Genomic DNA, 11,808 nt, shown 5'->3' on the forward strand with positions numbered 1-11,808 from the left:
GGATCTTGAAGTATGTCAGTCCCCAATTTTATGAGAAACTGCTATATTGATTTCCATAGTCATGAGATTTGCATTCCCATCAGCAATGGAGGAGCTCCCCTTGCTCCACCAGTATGAGTTGTCACTTCTGTGTCATTTAATTTACAGAAACTTTTCAGTTTTGTGAGGTCCCATTTATTAACTGTTGAATTTAGTGCCTGAGCTATTGGTGTTCTTTCCAGAACACCTGTGCCAATGTATTCTAGGTTATTCCCATCTTTCTCTCTTTCTTTTTTTTAACAACTGAGTCAACACACAATTTATTTTTCTATGGTAACCGACTTTCAAATTGAACCTTCAAAAAGTACATTTAACTACAAAAGTAAGATTAAATAGGTACTTATAAAATATATTTACCCTAAAATAGTTATGGATATAAAGTTGTAATGCCCATTTCAACAGTAAATTACACATTACATACATTGTTTAAAGGATATTTTTCTTTCCATTAAGAATGTAGAAAAAACCCACAATGTTTATTGCTTATATCAAGTGCTGGTTAAAATCCACAAGACCTCCAAAAGCCAATCCTTGTGATAAAGGATTTCTCAATATACTGGTGTGAACACAGCTGTAAGATGTAACAGTTTTTAACAAGCATGCTTGTCTTTATTTTGAGCCATTGACAGTTTGGGTCTCAGAGGAGCCTGCAGTGCTGAGTCCTGAGATGCTGGGCTTGTGAGTGTGAATACCCCTTATCTGGTTGATGTCTACTCTATCACAATGTTTCTGGGGTATGAGGCATCTACTAACAAACCCTTGAAATTAATGCACCACTGTCTGCTACTAGTGCAGAAAGGTGCTGGGTAAAACTTAATTTTTAGAACATTTTATTGAAAAAGCAGTGCCCAGCCAACCAAAGCGCCAACCAAAATGACTGACACAAACCCCATTTTAGTGAGAATAGGTTGCCAATATTTTTTTTCTTTTTTCTTTTTTTTTTTTGTTTTTTTATTTTTGTTTTTTGTTTTTTTTTTTTTTTTTTTTTGGATTTGGTTTTATTCGAGACAGGGTTTCTCTGTATAACCCTGGCTGGAACTCATTCTGTAGACCAGGCTGGCCTCAAACTCAAGAAATCTGCCTACCTCTGGCTCCCAGAGTGCTGGGATTACAGGTGTGCGCCACCACCACCCGGCTTACCTTTTTCTTTTTCGTTCAGTTTCATTTAGCCTCTGTTTCATCTGCTGCACCTTCTGAGCCATCATAGCCTTTCTATCTATTCTCTCGAATGCATTTCCGTAGAATGTTCTCACTGCTCTCTTCCACAGTATCTTGCACGTTAGAAGGAAGTCCTGTTAACTTTTCATCTTCTGAACGTATTCTCTTCTCATTGTATTTCTCAGTCATTGTTCTGTTTTGTGAATGATCACAAATAGGAGATAATGTTCTTTAGAAAGTTCTTTCCACCAGTTCTGTATATTTGAATCTCCTTTTGTGTACTTTGCTCCTTCTATTATGGCCATGTAGGAGAATCTGAGCTGGTCTGTTGTCTGAATAAGTCCAATTCGATACTTTCTCATGTTCAGTAATAATTGTTCCACATTAACATCCTCTCCTTTTTCCATCAGAACAAGGCAGGTGTCCACGAGGGAGAAGGTGCCAGAATGCCGGATGCCCGCACTGCAATGGATCACTGCAGGGCTGTGATTGGAGCTCAAGGAACCAGATTCTCTAAACAAGAAATTTAGGGATGAAGCTGGTGACTCCGGAACTCCAAAATCTGGCCAGGTGGTAAAATGAAAGTGGGATATGGTTCTGGTTTCACCACTATTGATATTTTCTAACTGTAGTAGATGTACTGTATAACATGATTTTACATATTCATATAAGAGCTTCACACTGAATACTGTTTCCTTAAACATCATCTCTCGGCCATCCGTTGGCCAGTACTGGGCACATTTAACCAATTCTTTTTCTACAGTTCAGTTTAGAATGGCAACTGCTTTGGTCTTTTGCTGCCACACCGTGAGCCAGAAGTGACAGCATGTGTTAGGAAGTGTGCCATGGGCTTACATCTCTGTATCTGTTTCGATTTCTGTTTTCTGGAAACTTGGCCACTCTATGAGGATAGTCATTGGATTCATTTTGAATTTCCAAGTATAACGGCTGCCAGTGCCACTGAGTATCCAGTTCCTCAAACTCCTGCTGGATGGTAGCCCATGGTGGGGGCAGCGGTAGTGCGAGGGGAACCACCACAGCCAACAGCTCTGGCCCTGCTCTATCCCCGGAGCGTGCTGGCACTGTGACGCATGCGTGATCTGTGCCCCCCCCCCGCCCCTCCCCGCCCTCCATCTTTCTCTTTAGTTGTGTTGTGTGTCTGGTTTTAAGCTGAGGTCTTTGATCCATTTGGACTTGTGTTTTGTGCAGGGTGATAAATATGGATGTATTTGCACTCTTCTCCATGCTGAAAGTGCTTTCTTTTTTCCATTGTGTATTTCTGGATTCTTTATTAAAAAAAAAAAATCAGGTATCTGTAGGTATGTGGATCTTTGTTTGAGTCTTCAATTGAATACCATTGGCAACGTCTTTTTTTTTTTTAAATGCCGACAACATTCAGTTTTGATATATCTCTGTAGGACAGCATGAAATTAGTGATAGTGATACCTCTGGAAGTTCTTTTATTCTTCAGGATTGTTTAGTTATCTTTAAATCATGATTTTTGTTTTTCATATGAAATTGAATATTGTCCTTTTAAGGTTTATAAAGAATTGTGTTGAAATTTTGTAGTGACAATTTTGGAATTTTGGATTTTTTTTTAAAAGAAATATTACAAGAATGTGGTTTTGTTTTAATACCAAGTGTAGAGATATAGGGCTACTTTGGACTGACCACAGCAGCTGATTATGATTTGTCTTGAACTCCATCCAAGTCATAGTTTTGCCAGCTGAAGACAGTTTCTGTGATTGTATGACATTTGAAATTCTAGGAAACTTTCAGAAAGGATGTAAATCTTAGGGCCCCAAGAGGTAGGCCTGGTGATTATTTTTCACTTAGGGAGGTTGTTTGCAGCCTATTACTAGCTATGCTCAAAGAAGAAACACAAGGAAAAAAATTAGATTCAGGGATTTTCCTAATTCCCCTCTCCTTCTACTCGTCTTTCTCTCTTCTCTAGTTTTAGGAGTGAAACCCGAGGGGATAAAGCGTCAGCAAGGAAAAAAAAACCCACAAAATAGCAAGATGAGCTACAAATGGTGCATAAAAGTAAGGATAAATAGGGAAGTTTGGTTCCAAAAGCCATATAACAAATGGCATGTGATGAAGAAATGGACTGCTTTTCAGGATGCCAGCAAAAAATTTATTGTGGCTGCAACCACTGGGATATCCTAGCTTTGAACCCAAGAGGATTTTTGTTTTATTGTTTTTGTTTCTTTGGGTTTTTTTTTTTTTTTGCTTGTTTGTTTGCTTGCTTTTTGTTGGATTCCATAGCTGCCTGCAGCTATTACGAAGTGGGTAGCTGGAACAGAAGCTGAGGGATGAATAGGGAAGGTGCGAAAAGAAATAAGGTCCAGGACAATGTTTTACTGATTGAGGCCGGAAACTTTAATGGCGCCAGACCTTTTAACAGTTTGGGCAAACCCTTCCCCCCCAGACTCTGGGCTGAGTTCCGGTGGAAGTTGTCTAGCTTCTCTTGGAGGTCCTCGTCTTGACTGCTCTGGGAGCTGGGTGGGTCACCTGCTTAATTCAGGAATTCCTAGACCTGGAGGAACCACGAACTTAACCTTCACTGAGCTTCTCCACCCTAGGATAAAAATTCCTGCTTTAACCTACTTCCCTATTATGTCTTAATGGCAGATTCCTGCCCTAAGCCAGGGATTATCCTTGACCAAAGTCAAACTCCGACCAAGTGCATGACTGCCCCAATATGGCTCTGTACAGCTTTTCTTCTTCCTACACTCTGTTTCAAAAAATGTTGGAAGAATGGCTGCACACTTGAAAAATTGTAGATGGAAACGGAAGTGCTTAAGAAATGATAAGTTGCTGAAATGGGGAAAAAGGTGGTCACTCTGGTCTCTTTTCTGAAAGAGTTGCAGACTTGTCTGTGCAACTAAAAAGATTGCAGGTGGAGATGGAAGCACTTGTGAGACAAAGAACACTGGAAAGAGAACAAAAAGGCTCAGCCCTAGTGAGCAAGAGAAAGGGAGCTTCCTACAGAAGAAAAGAGGAAATAGAATTGGACAGGAGGGAGGTGGGTTCAGAGAAAAGCTGAAAAATTGAGAGGACGGTGTGATGAATTAGCAGTTTTGAGAGAAAGGCTCAAATTTAAACCAACTTTACCACCAGAGTTAGAGCAGGGGATGCATGAGGTTATGCGATTATCATCAGCTTCTCCAGTAGTTAAAGAGGATATGTCTGCTATTGGTGTGGAACAAGCTTATTACAAAATAGGATGATGTCCTAGAGAAATGATAGATCTAAGGCTATTTAAAGAGCCTATGGTTTCATGCAAGATGCACTTGATTTATCTAAAACAAATTCTAAATAACTGAGCTACCCAAAATAGAATTATTCCCCAGTACTGGAAGGGATTGATAAGTCATACTAGAAACTGTTCCCCAACTGCAATGGATAACACAGTAGAGAAAAGGGGCCACAAATATTGAACAGTGAAGTAGACTGAGGGGGATGAATATAAGAAAAGACCAGTTGCTGGATGAACGGTGGTACTCTGATATACAAGGACAAATTTAATTTGATGATTCTACTATAGAACAATATCACTTAATAATTTTAAGAGTTCTGGGCAAAGTTAAGGACCCCGGGGGAAAAGTTACCACATTTATACCTATTACACAGCATTATGGATAGCCCTTCTTTGATATTTTTATAAAGATTATTTTCAGCTGTGAACAAAGCCAAATCAGATCCTGATACAAAGCAGGTGTTAATAGAAGTATGGTGTGTGAAAAATCTAATACCAAATGTAAACCATTTATTAAACCATTAAAGCATCCAATACTGCCTATGGATGATTAGATAAGGGATAAACTGATATTGTTTCTATAATATACCATGCTAATACAATAGGTCAAGTTATAGTTAGAGGTCTCAGATATCAAAATACCTGTTGCTTTAATTGTGGGAAATAAGGTAATTTGCAACAAAATTGCAAGTAAGACATCCCTACAAGCAATAGTTTTTCTAAATATAAACCACAAAGAAGGACTAGGTTTCCAGGGGTTTGCAAGGTAATATGGCAGTGTTGCCATTGGACCAATAAGTATAGGTCCAAAAGAGATATTCAAGGTAATTTCTTACTGTCAGGAAATGTCCTTAGGGGCATGGCTCGAGGCCCCACAGCAAAAATAATAAGCCATTTCAGTGTAACAAGGAGACCAAAAAGCCTCCAATTAACATTGGAAATATAATTCAGGCTATCACAGGGAGCAGAGCTCTGAACTTGGCCACAGCTAAACATCTTATTGTATCCCCCAAAATTCAATGTTATGAAATAACTACTGGAGTTATGATCTTAGGAAGGATTGGATTGACTTCCTCAAGGACTCATTGTATGTTCAGGAATTATAGACAAAGATTTCAGAGGAGAAATTAAAAGTATAGCTTATGTAAAAAGAGAGATGCAATTTAATGCAGGTGATATGATTGCTCATCTGAAAACATTTCTTTGAATCAAGGGTAAGTCCATTCATGTTGAAATGATAGAATGGTTTAGATGTACTAGAAAATGTGTGATCTGGCAATGTTATTAATGATCAGAGGCCAAAAGTAAAATTACAAGTACATGGCATTGAAATAGAAAATTTGGGAGATATGAGAGCTGATGTAACTATCATTTTGCAAAATGATTGAAATTCAGAATGGCCACTTCAGAAGGTTTATACATGGATTCTAGGAATTGAAAAGTTATCTTAGATAAACAAAGTCTGAGATTTGTTAAATGTATGCAACTGCATGGTCAAATAGGAAAGTTAATGCCTTATGTGGCTGATATATTCATAAATTTTATGGGGAAAGGATCTTCTATAGCAGTGGTTTACTTGAATTAACATTCCTGCCATTTCAGAGATAGTCCATGATGAAATAAAGGGTGAAATGGTACAGGAGTTAGAGGGTGGTAGGGACTTGAGAGGAAAGGGTGTGGAGGGGAGATGATTAGGTATGAAAGGAGACAGGGATGATATATAGAGGGTCAGGAATTTGAACAGAAGTATGTGATAATGGGAGATGGGGAAGTGGGGATAGCCACAAGCAAGCCCCAGATGCCAGGAAAGCAAGAGACTCCCAGGACCCAAAAGGATGAGGTTAGCTGAAATGCCCAACAAAGGGGAGGGATATGTAGAGACCATATCCAGAGGCTAGGCAAGGCTCCTGTTGGGGGAGGAGCCACCCACTGATCTCCAAATTCTTAACCCAGAATTGCTCCTGTCTAAAGGAAATATGGGGACAAAGTGTAGAGCAGAGACTGAAGGAAAGGCCATCCAGAGACTGCCCCACCTGGGGATCCATCCCATCTACAGACTCCAAACCCAGACACTATTGTGGATGCTAAGAAGTGCTTGCTGACAGAAGCCTGTTATAGCTGTCTTCTGAAAGGCTCTACCAGAGCCTGAAAAATACAGAGGAGGATTGGTCTTAGCACAGGGCTCCAAATGGAGGAATTAGAGAAAGGAATGAAGGAACTGAAGGGGTTTGCAACCCAAAGGAAGAACAACAATATCAACCAACCAGAACCCTCAGAGCTCCGTGGGAATAAACCACCAACCAAAGAGTACACATGGAGGGTCCCAGAGCTCCAGCTACATATGTAGTGAAGGATGACATTGTCTGGCATCAATAGGAGGAGAAGCCTTTGGTCCTGTAAAGGCTTGATTCCCCAAGGTTTGGGAATTGGGGAATGCCAGGGTGGTGAGGTGGGAGTCGGCGGAAAGAAGGGGAACCCTTCTCATAGAAACAGGGGGAGGGCTGAGGTGTGACAGAGATTCCAAAGGGGAAAGTGGGAAAGGGTATAACATATAAAATGTAAATGCATAAAATATTCAATAAAAAAGAACAAACAAAGAAAAAATAAAGGTGAAATGGTAAATTCTCTTGGTGAAGATAGTGATATATGTCATCAAAAGCAAACCCAGGCTGTGCCAATTATCCAAACACAGGACATAACTGACATTGAGTTTCCAAACTTATAGGGAGAAGCGCACTGCTGAAATACCAATGTCTCTACTGTTAAAATGGTCTACCGACAAGCCTGTGTGGGTATATCTATCATCCATAACTAAGGAAAAATTACAAGCACCTGAGCAGGTAATAAAAGAGCAGCTGGAGACTCAACACATAGAAGAGTCTACCAGCCCATGGAATTCCCTGTATTTTTTATAAAAAGAAAGAAAGAAAGAAGAGAGGGAGAGGGGGAAGAGACAGAGAGATAGAGAGAGAGAGAGAAAAAGAGAAAGAAATCAGGAAAATGTAGAAAGTCAAAAGATTTAAGAGCAGTGCACAGAGTAATCCAACAGTAGGTCAATTATAGCCTGGACTTTCTTTACCTTATTACCTAAGACTTAGTCTGTGATAATAGCTGATTGAAAGGATTGCCTTTTTTACTATCCACTTGCGTGAGCAAGATAGGGAAAGGTTTGCTTTCATAGTGCCTACTCATAATAGTGCTCAACTTGCAAAACAATACCAGTGTAATTTTCTGCCACAGGGAATGTTGACCAGCCCAACTTCATGCCAGTATTTTGTGCAAAAACCACTAGAAATAATTCACAGGCCATTTCCCCAATTCATTATTTATCATGGGTGATGTTTTTGCTGGCTGATTCTGACACATATACTTTAGAGAAAATATTTAAGGACACACAAAGAATTAAACCATGCCAGGAGTTACATATTGCTCCTGAAAAATGACAGGGAGGAGGTTCTATTAACTATTTGGATTATAAAATAAGTCAACAAAATTCAGCTACAAAAGGTATGGATCAGAAGAGGTTAGTTGCAAACCCTTGGTGATTTTTAAAAATTAATGGGGGATATTAATTTGCTATGGTCCTTGTATCTCCTCCTGTGGGTATTTTGTTCCCCCTTCTAAGAAGGACCAAAGTATCGATACTTTTTTCTTCCTCCTTCTTGGGCATCATTTGATATGTGAAATGTGTCTTGGGTATTCAAAGCTTCTGGGCAAATATCCACTTATCAGTGAGTGCATACCATGTGTGTTCTTTTGTGATTGGGTTACCTCACTCAGGATGATATTTTTCAGTTTCACCCATTTGCCTAAGAATTTCATGAATTCATTGTTTTTAATAGCTGAATAGTATTCCATTGTATAAATATACCACATTTTCCATTTCCATTCCTCTGTTGAGGGGCATCTGGGTTCTTTCCAGCTTCTGCCTATTATAAATAAGGCTGCTATGAACATAATGGACCATGGATCTTTATTGCATGCCGGGGAATCTTCTGGGTATATGGCCAGGAGTGATATAGCAGGATCCTCTTGTAGTATTATGCCCAATTTTCTGAGGTACTGCGAAATTGATTTCCAGATTGGTTCATAATCTGAGGGAAAGACCATTCAGAGACTGCTCCACCAAGGGTTCCATCCCATATACAGTTACAAAAACCCAGACACTATTGTGGATGCCCACAAGTACTTGCTGACTAGAGCCAAATATAGCTTTCACCTGGGAGGCTCTGCTAGTGCATAACAAACATAGAGGGATACACTTTCAGTCAGCCATTGAACTGAGCACAGGGTCCCCAATGGAGGAGCTAGAGAAATGACCCAAGGAGCTGAAGGAGTTTGCAGTGCCATAGAAGGAACAACAATATGAGCTCTACCCAATACCCCCAGAATTCCCAGGGACTAAACCATCAACCAAAAGTTCACATGGAAGGGCCTATGGGCTCCAGAAATATAGGCAGCAGAGGATGGCCTTGTTGGACATCAGAGGGAGAAGAGGTCCTTGGTCCTGGGAAGGCTTGATGCCACAGTGTAGGGGAATACCAGGACAGGGAAGCGGGAATGGGTTGATTGGTGAACAGGGGAGGGGAGATGGGTTAGGGGATTTTTGGAGGGGAAACCAGGAGAGGGGACAACATTTTAAATGTAAATAAAGAATATATCTAATAAAAAATAAAAAAATTACTGTGGTCCACCACTGGATTAACTACTCAAGAGTTAAGTAATTTGTTTCAAATATTACAGGGAAATTCAGACTTAGACAGTCGAAGACAGCTGTCAATAGCTTTTTAATCAATGTTTTACCCAGCTATCTCTCAAATAATTAATATTGGACCATTATATTTCTTTAACAAACTTTAAAGGTACAACATCTGAGCAGTATTTATTTTAATATTCTAAGATAATCAGGCTACTACCCATAAAATTTCACAAGATAGTTGCATTTTATGGCCTTTTCTACTCAAGCTGTTTTCTCGTGGTCTCTCCTGACTTCTTTCCCCATGTCTAAGCCCCAATTTTCTTTCTCCATCACCCACTTTCCCAGCTGGCAGGAAGTTTAGCCCTTTTCTCTGCCCTGCTCAGTCAGTGACTGTTCATATTTCTTTATTGATACTTCAGGAAACAATTGGATAGCTGCTGTTTACACAAGATTGAGACATTAGAATCTCTGAATACAGATTGTAACCATAAATATAAGGGAGACAGAAATCAACATTTGAATCTTCACACAGTGTACACTAATATTATGCCTGCAATTAATAAAGGAATCAAATAAAGTCAACTTTAGTAGAAAAGAGAAGATGCATATGTGGATCACATAGGTCCCAAACTTGATTGTATTTTGGTTATTTTGCTTTCAATTCATTCTCCTATTGAGCTCATTATGTAAAGGAAATGATATGATGGAATGGATTTTCTTAGCACACAAAGTAAAATATTAAAGATTTGCAATGAAATAAATTTTTGACATAATCATAAAATAAGGTAGTATATGACTATGTCATAGTACCTTATACTAATGCTGAGATCATGTCATTATGGATAATCAGTGAAGACTAGCAAAGAATATTAAGCAACTATTTGGAGATATTAACAACAAATATCCTAAAAGCAAGCACCTTCAGTTTATGAGAAAAAAAAACTAATTGGATTCTCTCGTGTATTGTTAAAAAAAAAAAAAAAAAGAATCGTAATGTGCCTATGTTCTACACTGATGAAAATGAGCTGGGAATGGCAGGCTATAAGTCAGATAACCAAAGTAATTCAAAGCCCTCCTACTTCAGTTCAAAAACCATAGCCATATGCAATTCTTATGGTATTATTAGATTTTCTTGAAACTCTTAATATAGTTACTTAATCTCAATATGCAGAAAGAGTTGTTTTGTGTGTAGAAATTGCTCAACTTTTTCCAGCTAATTCAGGAATGAACCTTGTTATTTATACAGCTACAACAGGCAATAAGAAATAGAAACTATCCATTATATATCACCCATATTCAGCTTACCAGGTCAATTAGCACATAGAAATGTGACCAATTATTAATAGGAAATGTTTTAGAAATCCTAAAAATTCATTAGAAATATGATGTTAACAGTAAAGGCTTTTTGCTTGTTTGGTTGGTTGGTTTTTGGTTTTTCGAGACAGGGTTTCTCTGTGTAGCCCTGGCTGTCCTGGAACTCAATGTGTAGACCAGGCTGACCTCAAACTCAGAAATCTGCCTACCTCTGCCTCCTAATGCTTGGGTTAAAGGTATGAGTCACCATTGCCTGCCAACAATAAAAGTTTAAAGAAAAAATTTCTATCACATGGTAACAATCCAAGGAAAATATAAGAAACTGTCATACTTTGTCTTTATGGAACAAAACTTCATTAACCACTAGAATTAACCCTAGGTGTACTAGCAGTAAGGAAATCTGATAGATGGATATGTTTCATTTTGCAGAATTTGGAAAATTAAAGTTTGTACAGCATTCAATTGATATGTATTCAGAGTTTCAATGGGCAACTGCTTTGAGTTCTGAATATCCAGATTCTGTAAGTACGCACTTACTGGAAGTAATGGCTCTTATTGGGATTGTCTTCTGGGAATCAGCACACAAACCACTCAGACATAGATCTCAGTCAACTGGGAATGGTTTGTTAAATATCACACCCCAAGACTGATAGATCTGAGACAGGATTCAGGTGTGGGAGCTGAACTGTGGCTCTGAGTTAAGATCTACAGGGCTTTTGAGACTAGATCTACAAACATGTGTCCCAAGTTACTCCACCAATCAAGATTTAGGGATTGGGAGATTTCCTTAGGAATACGTCTTTGTTGTACACTTATCCTGCTTCCATTTGTTGAGGGATTCAACTGTGGCGGGGACTTACCTGTTCTAACATTCATGTCTTAACTTGCCACCCTGGATGTCAATTGCCCAAGTATGTGTCTCTCTGCTCAGTATGATGATGGTTCCCAGGGAGGTCTTGGAAACATAAACTTTACTTGACCACTAATGAAAATGAAAGTCTTAATCCAAATATTTTTTGCATTGATGCATATGTCTCTCTTATGTTGAGATTCATTCATACGGCAGCTTAGAAAAGCAAATGCCAGAAAAGTACATACACTGTTGGGTGGTTGGTTCAGTTCTAAGCTTATTGTGGGTAATTATGCAAAGCAATGTCACTGATTACTATTGTGACTGGTTTCCAAGGACAGAAGACATAACCCGCTATGTAATCAGGCACAAGAAAGTTTCCTAGTAACAACATAAATAACACATGAGAAAGTTTCTTTATAATGTTACCAACCATTCAAAATGGCAGACTAGCCAAATAACAATTACTAGGTCTTAACATTTTAC

General features: G+C 38.9%; 1 pseudogene; it reads right to left on the reverse strand.

Moving 5' to 3' along the window:
- Positions 1–869: 869 nt before the first annotated feature.
- Positions 870–8,348, reverse strand: LOC127669739 (tyrosine-protein phosphatase non-receptor type 2-like; annotated as a pseudogene).
- Positions 8,349–11,808: the final 3,460 nt, after the last annotated feature.

Source organism: Apodemus sylvaticus, chromosome 19 (genome assembly GCF_947179515.1).
Source record: "Apodemus sylvaticus chromosome 19, mApoSyl1.1, whole genome shotgun sequence".
Taxonomy (NCBI): domain Eukaryota; kingdom Metazoa; phylum Chordata; class Mammalia; order Rodentia; family Muridae; genus Apodemus; species Apodemus sylvaticus.